This window comes from Aegilops tauschii, chromosome 1, assembly GCF_002575655.3.
Source record: "Aegilops tauschii subsp. strangulata cultivar AL8/78 chromosome 1, Aet v6.0, whole genome shotgun sequence".
NCBI classification, from domain to species: domain Eukaryota; kingdom Viridiplantae; phylum Streptophyta; class Magnoliopsida; order Poales; family Poaceae; genus Aegilops; species Aegilops tauschii.
Genome location: NC_053035.3, coordinates 221384536 through 221404527, shown reverse-complemented (window position 1 = coordinate 221404527; position 19992 = coordinate 221384536).

Here is a 19992-nt window from a genome sequence, read left to right as displayed (position 1 = left end):
GGAGCTATATTAAAATATTCCATTAGTTGGAGTTCACCATAACACACTTGCAAATATCCCAATGCCTTTGTTATCTTAATTCTTGGTCTCCAACCTCACATTATATTTTTTTTCATCTTATTCCGGAGCCCCACCAAAAATCCGAACATTTTTGGACCTTCCCAACCCTCACTTCCTTCAAATCATTTGAATTAAATTCAAATGCATTTGAATTTATAATCTTCCAATCAGGCCACCTCTATTTTTCCTGGAACGAGCATATTTTTGTGAGTCCGGGAAAATTACCCGCATGTGCAAATTCTTTCCCTAACCCTATCTTTCTTTTTCTTCTCTCTATTACTTTGCTGCTAAAAGAGAAATAAGAGAGAGGGAGAAGAGAAGCCCAGCAGCCGCATCCCACTAGGCCAGGCCTCTGGTCAATTTTTTCCTCTCCACTGGGCCGGCCTCTAAGGCCCAGCCGCCCTCACCAGCTTCCTAACCCTAGCCCTCACCACGCTCTGGCCCGATCCCCTCTCTCCTCTTCGTTCTCCTCCTGCCGCCGCACACACACGCACGCATCGCGCAGCCCTCGATCCCCCTCGCTCCCTCGCCCCATCCCTCCAGCGCCATCGTCGCCCCGCCTCCGTTCGGCTCCCACGCCGAAGTCCACCGCCGCGGCCCTGCCGGACGTTGGTGACCCCGACGCGCCCGCGCCCGATCTGCTCTGGCCCGCCTAGCTCATCATCTCCGCCCCGCGCCTCGACTCAGCGCCGCCCCGCCATGGATGCCGCCATGGACGCCGAGTTCCCCGCCGGTCGCCTCTGCCTCGACCCCGCGTCCTCGCCTCCGGCGGCCGTCACCGCTCCGTGCACACCGCTGCCCCGAGCTACTTCGCCTCCCTCCTCCGACAAGCGCCGCGCCTCCTGCCTCTCCGCGACCCTCGCTGCAGCTCCCTCCCGAGCTCGTCGTCGTCCCGCCGTTCGCCTCCAGCCCTCGTCCGCGGCCGCGCCAAGCCACTCTCCATCGACCTCCGCGACCAGTGCCTCCACTACCTCCCCGTCGCTGCGCCTGCCTCCTCTCGTCGCTGCCGCCTTCCGTTCCCCATCACCGCGCCAGTAGCCACCGCCGTCGTGGTCTTCTGCATCGCCAACCCCAGCACCCGCGGCCCTCTGCTTCGCCTCGCCAAGCCGTCGATGTTCCTCTTCCGGTGCCCTGTCCCCGTTGGTTTTGCTCGAGCACGCCACCACTGCACCTCAAGTTCTGCTACAGGAGCACCTCAAGTTCTGCTACATGCAACAGCTAGTACCTTGGAACGTCTACGACTACGCGGACTCGCCAAGTACCACGACGACCGTGTACCACTACTTCCACTACGAGTTTCGAGAACGTCTACTTCTTCTAAACCGCACCGAAACGCCGAGTTCCTCGCCGTGACCCCGAACACCTATGGAAACTTGTGCGACTATGTACGTGAACGACTACCGTCGCCCCAAAGACCTCGGACCCGTCAAGTACCTCTCCGAAAACGAACGTGTGCCACTACTTCCACTACCGTCGCCGAAGACCCGTGTAACGGAACCGTCAAGTTCGACTACTTCCGCGTGTACCGCTACTTCCACTACCGTCGTGAGAACGACTACTTCCATGATGACCCCGTGAACAACTACTTCCACTTCGAACGCGATTCGCCCTGAATGCACGCTTCGAAGGTATAACCCCGAGACGACGTCCGTGGACCGAATGCATGCGTGTTGTATGAGATGCTCGTGGTTGCACCGTTTTCGAGTTGTCATTCCATGTTCCTCCTCGTTGTCATGCCATCGTTCTGTGGGAACCCGGTAACCGGGAGCACCCCACCATTCTCTTGCGTGTTTCACACATCCGCACAATTCTCCTTGTGCCGGTATCTCCGTGAGCTACCGGAACCGATATGTTGCCGTGGCACCATTTTCGGATTCGTTGCCGTGGCACCCCTTCGTTCCGCCATGGTGACCAAATGCTTCATAACATGCTCTTGTCCACGTTTTATAAAATTGATTAAAACTTGCATTGTCATCCGCATCATGATAACAACATTTAAAATGTCTACAATTGATGTTTGCATTAAAATTGCTAATTGACATATGAGGATTTTCCGGTATTGTCGTTTGATATTTCCGGCCTCTTTTAAACGTGCCTAGATTGGTTGTTTAATTATGCTTCACCTCTTGCCATGGTTAACAACATTTAACATTGTTGGGTACATAACGAGAGAGAACTAAATAATTGATGTGGTGTTTCGTCAATATGCAACTCGTTGCATATTGAGCTCCACTTAATTTGTAGTGTTGTTTGTTGCACTTTGCCATGCCATGCATATTTAAACCGGACATGCATCATAGTTGTTTTTGCATCATGCCATGTGTATGTGGTGGTTGTTTACTATGTTGTCTGTTTCTTTCCGGGTTGCTTCTCTCGATAGCTTCGGTTTCGTTCCGGAGTTGTGAGGATTCGTTCGACTACATCCGTTTGTCTTCTTCATGGACTCGTTCTTCTTCCTTGCGGGATCTCAGGCAAGATGACCGTACCCTCGAAATCACTTCTATCTTTGCTTGCTAGCTGTTCGCTCTATTGCTATGCAGCGCTACCTACCACTTGCTATTTCATGCCTCCCATATAGCCATGAACCTCTAACCTTTGTCACCCTTCCTAGCAAACCGTTGTTTGGCTATGTTACCGCTTTTGCTCAGCCCCTCTTATAGCATTGCTAGATGCAGGTGAAGATGAAGATTGCTCCATGTTGGATTATGTTTATGTTGGGATATCACAATATCTTTTATTTAATTAATGCATCTATATACTTGGTAAAGGGTGGAAGGCTCGGCCTTATGCCTGGTGTTTTGTTCCACTCTTGCCGCCCTAGTTTCCGTCATACCGGTGTTATGTTCCTTGATTTTGCGTTCCTTACGCGGTTGGGTGATTTATGGGACCCCCTTGACAGTTCGCTTTGAATAAAACTCCTCCAGCAAGGCCCAACCTTGGTTTTACCATTTGCTACCACCTATCCCCTTTTCCCTTGGGTTCTGCAGACTCAAGGGTCATCTTTATTTTAGACCCCCCCGGGCCAGTGATTCTCTAAGTGTTGGTCCGAACCGAGCAGCCTGCGGGGCCACCTCGGGGAAACTCGAGGTCCGGTTTTACTCGTAGCTTGACTTATCCGGTGTGCCCTGAGAACGAGATATGTGGAGCTCCTATTGGGATTTGTCGGCACATCCGGGCGGCTTTGCTGGTCTTGTTTTACCATTGTCGAAATGTCTTGTAAACCGGGATTCCGAGACTGATCGGGTCTTCCTGGGAGAAGGTTTATCCTTCGTTGACCGTGAGAGCTTATGATGGGCTAAGTTGGGACACCCCTGCAGGGTATTATCTTTCGAAAGCTGTGCCCGCGGTTATGTGGCAGATGGGAATTTGTTAATATCCGGTTGTAGAGAATTTGACACTTGACCTTAATTAAAACGCATTAACCGCGTGTGTAGCCGTGATGGTCTCTTCTCGGCGGAGTCCGAGAGGTGGACACGGTTTCTGGGTTATGTTTGACGTAAGTAGGGGTTCAGGATCACTTCTTGATCATTGCTAGATCACGACCGTTCCGTTGCTTCTCTTCTCGCTCTTATTTGCGTATGTTAGCCACCATATATGCTAGTGCTTGCTACAGCTCCACCTCATTACCCCATCCTTTCCTTTAAGCTTAAATAGTCTTGATCTCGCGGGTGTGAGATTGCTGAGTCCTCGTGACTCACAGATACTTCCCAAACAATTGCAGGTGCCGATGAGACCAGTGCAGATGACGCTACTGAGCTCAAGTGGGAGCTCGATGAAGATCTTGTTCGTTGTGTTGTTCTTTTCTGGTTGATCAGTAGTGGAGCCCAGTTGGGACGATCAGGGATCTAGCAGTTGGGTTGTCTTCTTTTCTTTTGGTTCCGTAGTCGGACCTATGTGTGCATCTCTGAATGATGTATGTTTTTATGTATTGTGTGAAGTGGCGATTGTAAGCCAACTCTTTATCCCATTCTTGTTCATTACATGGGATTGTGTGAAGATGACCCTTATTGCGACAAAACCACTATGCGGTTATGCCTCTAAGTCGTGCCTCGACACGTGGGAGATATAGCCGCATCATGGGCGTTACAGTCGACCTGGCCACGAAAGCAGCTGCTACTTAGCCGCCGTTCGGTGGGCTGACGCCCTGAGTCGAGGAGGTGGACGTCGTCGATGGATGCATATTTCTTCTTGCCTCCTGTAACCAGCACTGCATCACCTCGTGGCCTTATTGTTTTATTAGTATAGTACTCCCTCCGTTCCCAAATATAATTAAGTCTTTCTAGAGATTCCAGCAAGTGACTACATACGGAGCAAAATGAGTGAATCTACACTCTAAAATATGTCTACATACATCTGTATGTTGTATTCCATTTGAAATATCTAAAAAGACTTATATTTAGGAATGGAGGGAGTATATGGCATTTTTGTTCTAGTCGTGACATTTTCACTGTGAGGTGGGGCCGCGGTTGAGCAAACCGACCATCGGCAAATCGCCACCCCGCCCACCGCGCGTTGGCTGAGTTTAGAATTAGAAGATAGAAACGTGGGAGAAGAGCTAGCTGTAGCACGGACGCTATTGTCAGATGGGACTCGTGTTGATAGAATAGGAGTACTGAGCACTCGTACCTCCTTTTTTTGAGTGAAAAGTAGTCGTATGTCTAGTACCACTAGTTGGGTGCGTGCGACCTATACCTATCATCACTTTAGGTCTCCTTTTCGAACCGCAACTATGCTTCACAGTACATATTTTTTCACGCATTTATCCTCCTATATGTACTCCTAGGCTATTTCCACGTGCTCCCTTTCGCTGACATGTGGGACATAGAGCATATGGGTCGTAGTGCATGCACGAATCGGAGCATATGCCGGGGTACTTTACATTTCAAACCTCATGAATTACATGCAAACCCCCCACAGAAGAATAAATAAATAAATGAATTAATACATGAAACTGGATTATTTTCGTAGAAACCGGAGCACAATCATTAAATTTTGGACATAACACGTTTATAGAAAACGACCGGACCTAAACCAGTCTAAGGGCCTCTTTGATTCACATGATACTGAAAACACATGAATGGGGAAAGTATGATGGTGATGAACCGAGACGAGGAGAACTCTAACTCAGTTAGAGGTTAGAGTTAGATTCTAACCCTGAACTAACTCTAACCAAAGAGGTGTATGGATGGCAGGGTTAGATTGACAATAAATGCTCTTTCTCAATCATTTGACCACTTTGGACCCTATTTCCTGCCGGATTTGGTGTGGGTCGGCTTTTGTGTGCCCTCCTCCCGCTCACAATTGACATAATTGAACCATCTTTACATATCAAGCATGCAAAACATGATAAATTTTACTTTGTCCATACAAATGAGATATCCCACTTAAACATACAAGTCGTCAATCAAGCTTCACAAAAAATACACTCCATGAAACAAAGCATGAGCTAACTCATCACGGAAGTCATTCACGATAGGGAGGGAGCCCGGAGCCCCTCACGCACCCAGGGAGGAGATCGTCATCATCGCTCTGGAGGAAGGCTCTGTAGAGCCCAAGCCCCGGTAACCCCTCCGACGCTGGCACTTGCGAGTTGAGGTCGACACCGGCATGGTAGCAGGGCCGCTTGCCGACGATTGCGAACAGAATCTTTGGGCCTCTAGAAATAATGCAAGCCTGAAACTGAAATACCTAGAAAGGTGAACTGAATCTTTGGGCCTCTAGAAATAATGCAAGCCTGAAACTGAAATACCTAGAAAGGTGAACTGAATCTTTGGGCCTCTAGAAAGATTTATTACCTCCTCAAGAAACATCAAACAATTCCATGCGTGCACCATGAATATGTACCAAGCTTAATCAGGATCTACTTTTCCAAATCAGAATTAGTGCTAGAGCGAGCAAGATCAATGATATGGCTGTGAGACAGAGAAGGAATGAGCAAACTCACCCCTCTCGCAACCTCCCTGGTAGATGCGCCGCCGCCGTGCACGACAGGGGGAGAAAAACGGCCAGTGAAGGGGGAGCGGGGCGAGCTTCGGAGGCCGGAGGGAGAGGGCGGCCGGAGGAGGGCGACGGAGGCCGGAGGGAGAGGGCGGCAGGAGGAGAGAGAGGGCGAGCGGCGGAGCGGCGCTTGGGCGGGAGGCCCGATGGGGAACAGAGAGGAGTCGTGCGAGGGGGGCGGGGCGGAGGGAGCGATCTGGTGCGTGCAGGGGAGTTTTTTTAGTTCTCTTTTAGTGGGCCCGAGGAGAACTAACCCAATTAGAACCTCTCCATCGGACTAGTATTTTTAGGTGGGTTAGAGCAACTAGGTCAAACTAACCCCTCCTGTTTGGATACTTTGAGGCTATTTCAACCCAAACTAGCTCTAACTCAGGGATCCAAACAAAGAGGAGTAGTACTGTACATGCTATAGTCTGGACCTTAGCGCATTGTTTTTTATGGCCATATCACCACATTGTTTTCTACTGCTGGTTCACTGGGCTGCCGTGGTTCTCACTCCTCCGATGTGAGTAGTAGTACTAGTATATACACTATATATACCGCATGATTCTTTGCTCCTTCTTACTACGTACTTCGCCGACATGTGGGAAAGACAGCATCCGGGTCGACGTGTCATGCACCAGATTAGAGTGCGAAATGGAAGGGGGGCATCACCCCGGTAGTAGTGCCAATAATTCATGACTATAGTGAGTAGTCATATCATAAGGCTTTCCAGCAGTAACGCGCCGTCAAATCGCACAGCCCGACATTTCCAGCAGTAAGTAAGTTGAATCCGCTACTCCCTCACCCTCCTCACCTCTCTATCAAACAACCTACGCGAAAACCGCCGCGCTTACTGGCCGGGAAAAGCCCCGCCCTCAACTTTTAACTACGTGAAAATAGTTCGAGCTTGTTCGTTCTACAGAAATACTAGTACTGTATGTTTATTCACCCGTGGGGTTGTTCAATGAATGGAGGGCCCGGGATCACAAGTGAACAATACTACTACTAGTAAGTAGGAGTCGTATAGTTAGTCACATTAAATAGAGAGTTTCTTTTCTTTAATGCCACATACACAAATTGAAATGCTTGTTGGGGAGAGAAAAAGATAATCACTCCACTATATATGTACGTAGGGGCCTGAGTGCTTGCTTTACTAGGGTTCCTATCTTCATTCTCTCATACTCTCCAGATCTAAAAAGACAGCGGTAGCGACATTTTCTCTCTGCTCACCGCTGGTCACAGATGCGGCCGGATCCCTTCGGCCGGTGTGTGTAGAGGACTAAGGTGCATCGTTCACGCGGTCATCGCCGGCGAGGGAGGAAACCCATAGATGCCGGCGGGGCCCGATCCTCTGCCCGTTCCGTTCTCTTTGACACAGCGTCGGCTCGGGAAGTCCTCCGACCCTTCTTCCTCCTTGCCGTATTGTGCGCAAATCAGACCTGCCGCCGCCGACATCCCGACGATACTCAGGTATAAGTTCTTTGAAAACGGCCTTGCTCTACTACCCCAGCTCCCCACGTGTCTGCATGTGCATCTTTTTCTACTTCCATCAGCTCTTCCAAATCCACCTAAATTTGTAGTATTATTAGAGGTAAAGCTACTTCCTGCATTCGAATGTAGGACTTGGTTCAAACAAAGAAGAAAGGGGGGAAAGTCGTAGAATGAATCTAGGACTTGATTCAAAGAGGAAATAACAGGGGGAAAGTAGTAGAGACCGGATACCCAAACAGTCTCTTGGCTGAAAAGGGAAATAATGGGAAAACATAGTACAAACTGGCTAAGGAACAGATCTATTATTGGTTGAAAAAAGGATAGAAAGTGTCGGCTGGTGGACAAGTCAACATAGTATGTCCAGGATTAGATTTGCTGCCCTCACATAGTAAAAGGTCTCCAGGATTAGATTTGCTGCCCTCACATAGTAAAAGGTCTCCAGGATTAGATTTGTTGCCCTCACATAGTAAAAGGTCACCAGGATTAGATTTGCTGCCCTCACATAGTAAAAGGTCTCCAGGATTAGATTTGCTGCCCTCACATAGTAAAAGGTGTCCAGGATTAGATTTGCTGCCATCACAGAGCATGAACAAACTCGGCATCACCACTTTATGCCTCCTCGTAGGTACATTGTGCTGATGCGTCCACTGTCTCATGTCCTTATACCAACTTTTTGATGTTGTTAATGTAAGGGCGCATGTAAAATGAAGCGATCACACTGTTACCTTAAGGACATGTCTAACCAGTGTTATTGTTAATCTAATGCCTCCAGTGATATGATGCAATTAAACCGTGTCACAAATGGTACTCCTGCTGTTCCCCAGTATGATAAGTAAGTTGCTTCTTTACACTTCTGAGTGACCTGGTGTCCCCACGGTCCCATGCCCTTAAACCAACTCTTTAGCTGTTGTTGATTTACTGTATCTAGTAAACAAGCAGTGCCACCATTAAAGTAATCCCATATTTGACGAATGTCATTGTTGATCGTAATGCTTCCGGTAACATGAAGCATTGCTGACGTTTTAAAATTTCTACTTTCCTTGCGTGATTTCCATGAACATAATTAAGATGCTTCTTTTCATTTCGTTTATGTTTCTTATATTCTTATTGACTAGCAACTGTTTACTTTCTATCTTTTTGTGCAGATAGGGATATCCATTTCACCTTGTTGCTATTGTGACCTTTTGGTGAACTGCACAAAACACTTCTTTTTGAATGAGTGTCTTGTGCAGTTCAACAAAAATGTCACGTGGGCAACATCTCTCAATTTTGGTGGAACTGCACAAAATTGTGATTGGAGTTTCCAAAATCTCCATCAAATTCTGCTGGTAATCTCGTGCAACATTTTATTAGCCTTTGCAAGATGAGCCATCACTGTCACCACAAATGGCACTTTATTTTAGTGGAACTGCATAAAAGGATAATCAAATTATATTTGCACCTTACATGAGCAGAACAGCCAACCTTAATGTTGCTCAATTTTTGTGCAACTACTAAAGGAGAACCTACCAGCTCACGAGAGCAAGTACTTCTTACTAGTTGAATGATGCAATCTTTGCTTCATTTCAGGTGAACTGCAGAAAAAGTGGCATGAATTGAATCATCGAGTGGAGCTGCAGGTTGACTTCCACTAGTGCCACTATTATAGTAATCATGCTCTTTATTATCTGTGATGTGCAAACAGGAATACTCAACTACAGATGTTGTGATGGCCAAGAGCATTCGCCAAGTTCTTGGGTTGTATGACACGGCTTGCCAAGATGGATTTAATCCCGATATTCAATTTATCAAAAGGCTCTAATGGGTTGGTTCTGAATCTTGCAAGCTGGGAAACAATGAGATGTGTAGGCATCTTTGTTGTACTTATTATTTGAATCTTATTTGTTGGTTCTGAATCTTGCAAGCTGGGAATCAATGAGATGTGTAGGCATCTTTGTTGTACTTATTATTTGAATCTTATTTGTTGGTTCTGAATCTTGCAAGCTGGGAAACACGACATGATGATGCAGAGGACAACAACCATAACAAATAGTTCAAACTTGGTAGTATTATCTATGTGAAAGTGCGGCAAATGTGCTGATCATGTGCATCCTAAGAATAATAATTCTAATTGTTGTGCATGTTGATCCTGTGGCACCGATAGAATGAGCCAACGCATTTCTTGTTTTAAGAATAAATTTCTATTAGAGCTAATAAAATTTAAGTAAAGTGACCAATAACACTTGTTATTACAGTACCAATACAGACCTGCTCGTGAACCGATGTGTGGCTGGAATAGGTTTCTTAATGGAGGAGTTTGAATGCGCCGAGGGTGCATGTTCTGCCGGGCGTGCATTGGGTGAGGGTAGGGTAGTACCTTTTGTCTCCTGTACACACTCAGTTTATGTCGGGACCCCGATTCCAAGTCACACCGATCTAGCCTGTAACACCTCATATCACTTTGCGGCCTCACGCACGGTACTCCCACGGGTGTCGCCTTACCATGGCCCGGGACCGTTTGCGCCTTTTGGCTCACGTATATGACAATGTCGCTAGCATCCATATGACAGAGAACTCGGGCCGACATGGCTAGTCGTGAACCCAAAGCGGCACTAACGTATGGGGACAGGCATACATGAATCAACATCGAACGTGTCGGTCAACAGCGTGCGAATCCGGGCTGTAGCACTGGGCTAACAGGACTCTGGGAACCCGGGCTGTAGCAGGCTAGGCAGGACTCCGGATGTCACCGTGTGACATTTCCCCGAAGGGACAGACACAGGAACAATATGAAACACATGCCGGCCAGTCAAGTGTCCAGAGCAGTAGTGCTGGGCTAGCAGGACTCCGGTGAACCGGGCTATAGCGGACTACTATGGCTCAAGGAGGCACTAGACTACATTTCCCCATAAGAGAGGCTGCTAAGGATAGACAACTAGATTGTCGGATCCCACACATACCAAGCATTTCAATCATACACACAATATGCTCGATATGTGCAAATACAACATGGCATCACAACAAGACTCTACGACTCAGAGTATTTATTCATTAGGCTCCGAAGAGCGAGATATTACAAACATGGGTCTCATGACCCAACATTCAGAGCATACAAGCCAAAGCACATGCAGAAGCTTAACATGTCTAAGTACAGACATCTACAAATGAAAAAGGCTGAGAAGCCTGACTATCTACCAGATCCTGCCGAGGGCACAAGATCGTAGCTGCGGTAACAAGCTAAACGTCGAAGTCCACACGGAACTACTAGCGAGACTGATGTCTCTCTGCAAAACATAAAACAAGCAAACGTGAGTACAAATGTACCCAGCAAGACTTACATCAGAACTATCTACATATGCATCGGTGTCAACAAAGGGGGTGGTGGAGTTTAACTGCAGCAAGCCAGCTTTGACTTGGTGGCTATCCTAAACTACGACTGTAAGCAACTCTTTTGAGGTGGCGCACACGAGTCCACATATTCACCATATCAATACACCACTATGGATCCGCTCCCGTCTCCCTACGAGAACGCCATCCATAGCACTCACGCTTATCTTGCGCATTTTAGAGTATCCACTTTCACTTGTCTATGAACTGTCATAGGCAACCCAGAAGTTCTTTTCCGCGGACACGGCTATTAGAATAGATGATGTTAACCCTGCAGGGGTGTACTTCATCACACACGCTCTCGCAACTTACCACCAAGTACACGTCGTGTACCTCGGCAACCTTCAAGCGGAAACCTGGCGAGGGAGTCGGCCACGACCTGACTAACCACACAAGTCTCTAGTCCAGGTTTATCGCCTATTCGGGTTCCATCCGCAAGGAGATCCGGCCGGGGTGTCGCTCACGGCCCCAAACGATGTGAACAGGGTTCCCAAGCCCACCTCGAGGGATGGATCTACGCTTGGTACACCGTGCCACGGTGCCTAGTCTGTCCCAAGCCCACCTATACCGGGTACCACTTGGTAGACTACTAACACAACCTACAAACACCAGAAACTAGTTGCAACTCCTGGACAGAGATCAAGTTGATTAATAAGTTGAGAGGGGTCGAGTTACCGGAACCCAATGTGTGGTAGTAACTGTTCATGGATCACAAACACAGAACTCAGTTCCTGAGGACGGTTTCAATGAGACAACCCACCATGTACTCCTACATGGCCTCTCACCGCTACCTTTACCAAATCGTGTTCACACCCTTAGCTCTCACACAGTAGGACATGTTCACCACTTTCCAATTCATTCCCAATGAATCAGACCTGACACAACTCTAAGCAATAGCAGGCATGACAACAAGCATGAATGAGTAGGCACATCAGGGCTCAGACAACTCCTACTCATGCTAGTGGGTTTCATCTATTTACCGTGGCAATGACAGGTCATGCAGAGGATAAAGGGGTTCAGCTACCGCAGCAAGTAACAGATGAATCGTTGTTGTCCTAATGCAGTAAAAGAGAGCAGGAGCGAGAGAGTGGGATTGTATCGGAATGAGCAAGGGGGTTTTGCTTGCCTGGCACTTTTGAAGATAGCATTGAGTCTTCATTAGTGTCAACGATCACAACGTCGGAACATCGTCTACTTAGGGGGACAAACACCGGCAACAGAGAGGAAAACCAATCAATGCAATGCTACAATATGATGCATGAATGTGACATGGAAATATGCTGTGAATTGAGCTAATGCAGCTAGCAACAAGTGCAAGGGAGTCCATTTGAACCAAAGGTTCAAATGCAAACTCTAGTTTGAGCATTTAAAATGCCATTTGAATGTTTTCACTTATACAGCAGGTATAAGTTGGTTTTTCATGCATGAAAGTAGCATAAATGGATAGATTGGATTTTTCTGATAATTTTTCATATATAAATTATTTGATTTGGAGCTACGGTTGAATTTCTATGAATTTTAGAAGTTTGCACTATTTTCTGGAATTTCCTGTATAAGAATAATTCCAGTAATTGGATTACTCCGTCAGCACTACGTCACTGTGACGTCAGCTGGTCAACGGGGCGGTCCAGGTCAAACTGACAGTGGGGCCCGCATGTCATCTGGTCAGCTAATTGACAGGGTTAATTAACACTAATTTAATCCTAAACTAGAAATTAGTTAGGGGTTGGCCCCACATGTTAGTGACTCAGGGGAAAGTCAAACAGGGTCAACCCGGGTCAAACTCGCCGGAGTTGACCCGGGGCTCGTCGCCGGCAGGGCCAGAGACGGCGGAGGGGCTCGAGATTCCTCCTACGGCGACCAAATGGCCGGCGGCGGCATATACGCGACGGGGAGGCTCGTCCGCGTCGAGTGGTGCACGCAGCAGCGGCTGGGAGGGCCGGAGTTGACGGCGGCGAGCTCATTCGCGGTGGCCGGAGCTCGGCTGTGCTCGGCGAGGTGCTACGGCTTGCGGGCGAGCGAACTGGAGCGCGGGGTAAGATCTACGGGACGTCAGGAGCTCGTCCAAGTGCTTGGCTTGGTTAGCACGAGTGACTAGCAACGGCGAGCTTCGTGGCGGCGGAGGCGAGTGCTCGGCCATGGCGGGGCTGCTGTTAGAGGACGGGAACAGAGGGGGCGGCCACGGGAGGAGGTGTAGGAGCTCACAGCGATGCGGTAGAGAAGGTCAACGTGCTCGGGGAAGCGTCGGAGGCGACGGATTCACGACGGCGATCTCGGCGCCCGTCGGTGTAGATGATGATGATGGCGTCACTGCAGTGCTTCCCGGCTTGCTTGGCTTGGTAGAGGTGACAAGGACGACGGCACGGAGCTCATGGGCATGTCGGAGGGGCGAGGGGGTGGCTGTGGCCGCGGCGGTGCACGGCGGCGCTCTCTGACGCGTTTGGGTGCGAGGTGGGGAGAGAGCAGAGAAGGGGAAGGAAGCCGAGGGAGAGTGAGAGAGCGACCGGGGGCTGCGTGGCGACTCCAGGGTCGTCCAGGGGAAGCGGCAAGCAGGAGCTGGCGGAGAGCGGGCGCGCGCGGGGCGACCACGCGCCCAGTCCTTCTGGCAGAGGAGGAAGATGACAAGGGGGGGCACTGGTGGGCTGGGCTGGCCACTTGGGCGGCAGGTAAGCGCCAGGTAATTCCTCTGTCACTCTTTTCTTTAATTGTTTCTGTTTTCTATTTTCTGTAATTGTGTTTGGCTTTATTAAAAATGCCAGGGCATTTCCAAAAATCATGAAACTGCTCATGATCACTGTTGGGAATATATCCTCCAGTAAACATTTTAGTTTATGATTATTTGAGCATTTAAAATATTTAATAGCATTTAAATTCCCAAATGCAAATAGAGTATGATTTAATCCAGAGCCCAAATATGTCATGGAAAAATGTGCATCACCTCTGATTACTGTTTCCAGCATTTTCCAAGAATAATGAACATTTTTGAAAGCCATTTGGATTTACTGGAAATATTTTGGTTGAACCTACTGAATTCCTTTAATGCTAGGGTTTAGGCAATCCCCATTTCAAGTTTCTTTCAAAGTTTAAACATGATGCACACATGAAGCTAGCCTAGTGCAATATGAGAAGCTAGGGATGTGACAACTCACCCCCGGTAAACAAGAATCTCGTCCCGAGATTCAGGCGTAGGGTAAGAGGAAGAGGGGACACAAGAGCTAACACAATCTTCATGATCCAATTGTTCTTCTTGAAGATGTTGATTCATTGCATCATCTTGATCTTGACATCTTTTCTTTCGGGAGCTTCATCCAACTATGATTACGGAAGAGAGGGAAACTCTACAGGATTGATCTTCTCGAAGATCGAGCTATACAAGATCAACTCGCGGAATGAGATGCTGAAACATCTGGAGTTGAGACACAAAACACACATCGGGAGGGATGGAAGAAACAGATGACGGAGGTTCAATTTGGTAGGCAACAATTCCACGCTGGAGTAGGATGGTGCATGGTTTCAAAGTAGCGAGGAGATTGATTGCCATGGTTCCGAACGGGGCACCTTAGGGAAGGTGACTCGTAGAATTATTCCCTTAAGTGGCAAAAAGAATTACTTTTGATACAAAGATCATTGAAACTCTTTATACCAACCTGAGGTAATTAATAATTGATCGTTTGAAAGAATTCAAAAGAATGGCACACTCAATTTGGAAAGGAAACTATGGTTATAGAACAACTCGGCAAATGGAAGGCACATTTCAGTTGATACCAAGGATATAACCTAGTCACTGAGCGTGCTTTCAAGAACTTGAGAATTTCCATATTCATCAAGGTTTTACCAACATCCGTGCCGAGGATCCTGGCAACACATCATACTACCATGATGAACGGTGATGGAGGATGCAGGTGCAAAGGAGGACAACACTTTCTCAGATTTCACCTTAGCGAAGCCAAGGGAACAAAATCTGGATGATCGACCGAGAGACATTTAGCACTCCGCTTCTAATGTTCTCCTTGATGTTCTAGCGTAACCCATTAGATGTGGTTTGATATCTAGAACATCAAGTAAAAGGTCGGACTTCGGAAATATAAAAATCCATAAGGAACAACTAGGGAGCAAATCCTACGAAATCCTTATGGGGAGGTGGCCAACTTCCTCAATCAAGTTACTACAATAACAGGTCTTCCGGCTGGGTGTGTTGGCCACGACATCCACTTACCGGGTTACGAAGACCAATATTATAGCTATTGGGAGATGTTCCAACCATCATATCTGCCTGAGATTCAGATCTGGTTGGTAACAGGATATTTCAGACAGCATGTCCGGAAAAGGAAAGTTTGCAACACAAACCGACGAGATGGCGTTGTGAGATTCTCAAGAGATGAACTACGATAGTAAGCTCCAAAACATGAGTTGGTTCTGCTACAAACATGTGAACACGTTGTCCCAGACAAGCATGCTCACATGGTAGTCTTACAATGAACACTACCGAGTTCTGGTTGGGAGCCATCAACGAGGATATCGAAGTCCTTACATAAGGCATGCTTCTTAAGAAGGAACTTCTTCTCCTCGAACAAATCAATCAGTGGCTTGGTGTGCTATGGAATTCATATGGAACGAAGATGATCAGTCTAACAGACCACAGAATGCTTCACACGTGCATGGCTGACTTGGGATGATTCCAAAGGAAGCAAACAATCTTACTCGGATCCACGGCGGCAACTTACACCAAGTGCACGTGAGTTAGAGAGAGTCACTTCTTTCATCCGAACACATGCTTCATGGACGGAACATGAAGATAATGCTTATAAAAGTTTCCAACACTAGCTTAATGCTCAACAAAATCATGGACAAGATGAAATTGTTGTCAATGGGCTCAGCAACAATCCATCCAGGCTTCCATATAGATGGAATTCCAAAATTAGGTAAACACGGGAATAGCATTGGTCAGACCCAAAAGATATAATGGTGTATGCTCGAGGAATCAACCATGAGTAAGACAACATTACGAACATCGTTGGTTCTGATTTGACTTGACGATAGCCCATACTCAAGTCAAAGTTTTGACAAGGCAATAGATCCAACAACTGGTCACGAGGACCAATCGATGGAGATATCATCTTCCTTCAACACACACACACAAGGATATCCCTTCGGAAATGAACTAAGTTAGACAAGCTTCTATCTTCCAACTCTCCAAGTTGTTGTCTAGATTAACCAACTAGCTCAAGGGTATGCAACACAGATTCTTGAAGAAGGGTTGGTTACAAGAAACCAACTTGATCACGAGCTCAACATAGCGGCCAGGGAACAACCTGGAAATACTTCCGGAAAGATATTCGGAAAATCACGAACCACCGATATGTCACTAAGCTCGAGAACAATCTTGCTTTTCAGGCAAGACGATATGATCAAATAAGCAAGGATTGACAAAATCCTAACTCATTGATTGAAGAGTGCACCAGGAAAAATGGACTAGGTAACACGATCAATCTCAGGATGATGATTGAATAACCAACACGCTAAGAATGAGAGTATTGCCATTAACTACCAAGCAACGAGTTGCTCAGAGTATTGATTTCATGCATCACGATTCACTTGTCGGTATTCCGGTTGTGACAACACGGGACTAAGGAATGAATAATGATGGCGAGAAGTATCACTGCGTCAAGAATTCATAAGAGGTGGTGCAATTCTCATGACACTCTTGACATAAAGATGGTAACGCTCCAAGGTAGAGCAGAGCAAAAGCTGGATTGGCATTTTGGTCTGCGGAATGCAATTGCTTTGACCCAATCCTAGATATGGACGAGGTTCTGGAGTTTGTTTCTCCTAGTCATTTTGAAATAGAACGGCTTGACAGACCACAAGGATAGTACGCATCGATAACACGGATGCATAATTACTCCTGACTATCAATTGACAGACGATGGTCGGAATACCAATGAAGAGGGACAACTCAAGGGGACATATGTTTTTCTGAGTTGTAGATGCATGGATTAGTATGTCGAACAAGTTCAACGTATTTCTTCCGGATAACCCATGCAGAAGGAGAAGGACTGGCAGATTCACAATGTGAATGGAGAACTCGTCAAGAGCACTTGGTTGTGATCTTTTGGTTCAAAAGAACTCCTGCCAAGAATGGTTCATGGTATTTGGAAGAACGATATACCACGGACCTCGAAGACTATCACAAAGGTTACTAATATCCTAAAGGTACGAGCAACACTATCAACACGAGGTAAGTGGAGTGAATCTCGGGCTCAAGAACCCAGAAATAGAATGCCTACTAACTAAGTGGCATCACGGGATGCTTTCGGGAATGATGGCCAGAATCATCACACTGGAAACACAAAACATGGCTAGATTACTAGGTGATCCTCTAAGACACCTAGGGTCATAATAATAGCTCCAACATATATGTCGAGGCAATGGAGTACCTCAACAGACCGATTAGTGTGGTTAATCTGGCCCCAAGGAACATCGAGAACGGACGGAAAGGATTTGCAAATGCATCAGACTATTTAGAAACTTGGGGTGACTCGGACAGCATAACGGCTGTAATTGCTCAAAGGATTTGAGACATTCACAAGGATTTGCATAGTCACTTAACAACATCATATCAAGGTTCTGGGATGAACTGTCAACTCATGGAAGTAGTAGAAACTGAACTGAGGCTTGAAACCAACAATCCTATGAGTCTACGGATTAGTAACACGTGATCCTGATAGAAAGATGAGAAGCCTAGTCCTTAATCCCCGTAGAAGAGAAGAGGATGACTCAGATCAGAAGCCTATAAGGTAAAGGAGTAAAAAGAGCCTTACGTTCCCTTCCACAATCAATTCCGTTATATAACTAAAGCATTTCTAGACTCAACTTCGACCAGTTTGGCTTGGTAATCCTACAGGCAGTCAGGCTCTGATACCAACGCTGTCGGGACCCCGATTCCAAGTCACACCGATCTAGCCTGTAACACCTCATATCACTTTGCGGCCTCACGCACGGTACTCCCACGGGTGTCGCCTTACCATGGCCCGGGACCGTTTGCGCCTTTTGGCTCACGTATATGACAATGTCGCTAGCATCCATATGACAGAGAACCCGGGCCGACATGGCTAGTCATGAACCCAAAGCGGCACTAACGTATGGGGACAGGCATACATGAATCAACATCGAACGTGTCGGTCAGCAGCGTGCGAATCCGGGCTGTAGCACTGGGCTAACAGGACTCCGGGAACCCGGGCTGTAGCAGGCTAGGCAGGACTCCGGATGTCACCGCGTGACATTTCCTCGAAGGGACAGACACAGGAACAATATGAAACACATGCCGGCCAGTGAAGTGTCCAGAGCAGTAGTGCTGGGCTAGCAGGACTCCGGTGAACCGGGCTGTAGCGGACTACTATGGCTCAAGGAGGCACTAGACTACATTTCCCCATAAGAGGGGCTGCTAAGGATAGACAACTAGATTGTCGGATCCCACACATACAAAGCATTTCAATCATACACACAATATGCTCGATATGTGCAAATACAACATGGCATCACAACAAGACTCTACGACTCAGAGTATTTATTCATTAGGCTCCGAAGAGCGAGATATTACAAACATGGGTCTCATGACCCAACATTCAGAGCATACAAGCCAAAGCACATGCGGAAGCTTAACATGTCTGAGTACAGACATCTACAAATAAAAAAGGCTGAGAAGCCTGACTATCTACCAGATCCTGTCGAGGGCACAAGATCGTAGCTGAGGTAACAAGCTAAACGTCGAAGTCCACACGGAACTACTAGCGAGACTGACGTCTCTCTGCAAAACATAAAACAAGCAAACGTGAGTACAAATGTACCCAGCAAGACTTACATCAGAACTATCTACATATGCATCGGTGTCAACAAAGGGGGTGGTGGAGTTTAACTGCAGCAAGCCAGCTTTGACTTGGTGGCTATCCTAAACTACGACTGTAAGCAACTCTTTTGAGGTGGCGCACACGAGTCCACATATTCACCATATCAATACACCACTATGGATCCGCTCCCGTCTCCCTACGAGAACGCCATCCATAGCACTCACGCTTATCTTGCGCATTTTAGAGTATCCACTTTCACTTGTCTATGAACTGTTATAGGCAACCCAGAAGTCCTTTTCCGCGGACACGGCTATTCGAATAGATGATGTTAACCCTGCAGGGGTGTACTTCGTCACACACGCTCTCGCCACTTACCACCATGTACACGTCGTGTACCTCGGCAACCTTCAAGCGGAAACCTGGCGAGGGAGTCGGCCACGACCTGACTAACCACACAAGTCTCTAGTCCAGGTTTATCGCCTATTCGGGTTCCATCCGCAAGGAGATCCGGCCGGGGTGTCGCTCACGGCGCCAAACGATGTGAACAGGGTTCCCAAGCCCACCTCGACGGATGGATCTACGCTTGGTACACCGTGCCACGGTGCCTAGTCTGTCCCAAGCCCACCTGTACCGGGTACCACTTGGTAGACTATGAACACAACCTACAAACACCAGAAACTAGTTGCAACTCCTGGACAGAGATCAAGTTGATTAATAAGTCGAGAGGGGTCGAGTTACCGGAACCCAATGTGTGGTAGTAACTGTTCATGGATCACAAACACAGAACTCAGTTCCTGAGGACGGTTTCAATGAGACAACCCACCATGTACTCCTACATGGCCTCTCACCGCTACCTTTACCAAATCGTGTTCACACCCTTAGCTCTCACACAGTAGGACATGTTCACCACTTTCCAATTCATTCCCGATGAATCAGACCTGACACAACTCTAAGCAATAGCAGGCATGACAACAAGCATGAATGAGTAGGCACATCAGGGCTCAGACAACTCCTACTCATGCTAGTGGGTTTCATCTATTTACTGTGGCAATGACAGGTCATGCAGAGGATAAAGGGGTTCAGCTACCGCAGCAAGTAACAGATGAATCGTTGTTGTCCTAATGCAGTAAAAGAGAGCAGGAGCGAGAGAGTGGGATTGTATCGGAATGAGCAAGGGTTTTTTGCTTGCTTGGCACTTCTGAAGATAGCATTGAGTCTTCATTAGTGTCAACGATCACAACGTCGGAAC